Source organism: Gavialis gangeticus, unplaced genomic scaffold, assembly GCF_001723915.1.
Source record: "Gavialis gangeticus isolate Ggan-Ray unplaced genomic scaffold, GavGan_comp1, whole genome shotgun sequence".
NCBI lineage: Eukaryota > Metazoa > Chordata > Crocodylia > Gavialidae > Gavialis > Gavialis gangeticus.
This window is the reverse complement of record NW_017729032.1, coordinates 29,010,237-29,011,956: the sequence shown is the minus strand read 5'-3', so window position 1 is coordinate 29,011,956 and position 1,720 is coordinate 29,010,237.

Sequence of the window (1,720 nt, the reverse complement as noted above, 5' to 3'; positions counted from 1 at the left end):
ATCACCCACAAGCTCTGATGGCCTTGCCCTGCCCCCCCCCATCCTTGCCACCTGCAGAGAGCAGGGCAGGGGGGACGAGGCCAGCCCCCCGCCCCATTGACATCATTGCCCCCGCCTCCAAGGAGTGGGGGGGAGGGCAAGGCCAGCGCCTCTTCTTCCCCTCTGTCCCCTGTGTCCCCACCATCATGGCAGCACTCCATTGACCGCCAGCTCCTGTTGGAATGCTTGTTCACACCCAGATTGGCTGTTTGTCAGCCAATCAGAGCATGAATAAAGCGTTATAGACAGACAGACTTAGGCTGTTATAATATTAGAATAGTGATTTCACTCAAAGAAACATTATAAATATACATAGTACTGTAAAAGTATAAATAAAAAATTATACATAAAAGATTCACATTTTGAATCATTACTTAGGTGAGTAGTTTCTGTGAATAGAAACACTCATATGAGCGCCTATCAAATAGTTACATTTACTGACACAAGGAAGTTTGTGGTCTCGGCAAAAGAGCATATCTAAAAATAGGAACTCTTTATCTGTGATATGAACACTTCATTTCTTATTCTTGCAGTACTATTAATATTCAGTGGGATAAAAAAGTGAAGTAGAATTGAGTGATTCATTGCTGAATGTTCATTGGTCACTATGCTTTGAAATGGGGGTTGGCTTGGGATCCAACTTTTTTTCAGAAACTGTTGAACTTGTCCTTCTGTGGGACACTCAAGTGGTTCAAGTGTGTTTACAATGTCATGGAAAAGAAATTACCAAAAATAGTCATAAAATCCTGAGAATGATTTCCTCTGACTGGATGTTGAATATCAAGGGCTATAGGCTGTACAGGAGGGACAGAACAGGGAGGAAAAGCAGGGGTATGGCGCTTTACATTAAGGAGGAATACACATCCTTATCAGGTAGCACAGAGTCAAAGGAGGGGCACACAGAAGTGCTCTGGGTTAGAATACAAGGCAGTCAAGGGGAAAGAGACTTAATAGTGGGGGTCTACTAGAAACCACCCAACCAAGGGGAAAAGCTAGATCAGGAATTCTTAAGTCAGCTCATGGAGGTAGTTAGGTCAAAGGACATGGTCATCATGGGTGACCTGAACTTTCCAGACATCTGCTGGGAAGAGCAGTCAGCCAGGTCTGACCACTCATGTAGGTTCTTACCCCAAATGCAGGACCTCCATTTAACCCAGGAGGTGCACAGCCCCACCAGGGGAGACGTCTTGTTGGACCTGGTGCTGGCCACGGGTAACGACCTGGTGAGGGGGCTGCAGGTGCTCAACCGCCTGGGCGACAGTGATCATCGCCTGCTGGAATTCACCATCCAGCACAAGGTGGCAAAGGCCTGCAGCAAGGCAGCTGCCCTAGATTTCAGGAGGGCAGACTTCAATGAGCTAAGGAGAATAGTCAGGGAACCACTGAGGTCCCGGAGGGGAGGGGAGCCAGGTGTCCAAGAAGAGTGGTTGCTTCTTAAGGAGACGATCCTCTGAGCCCAAAGGGAGATAATCCCAACACAGATCAAAGGGAGCAGGAGGGCGCAAAAGCCCCCATGGCTCACCAAAAGCATCTGGGAATGTCTCCTAGCTAAAAGGGAGGCGTACACCCAATGGAAGGGAGGGGTTATACTGCGGTTGCTCAGGGATGCAGGGGAGCAGTCAGGAAGGCCAAGGCAGAGATGGAACTGGGACTAGCTTCCCAGATCAAGGACAACAGGAAG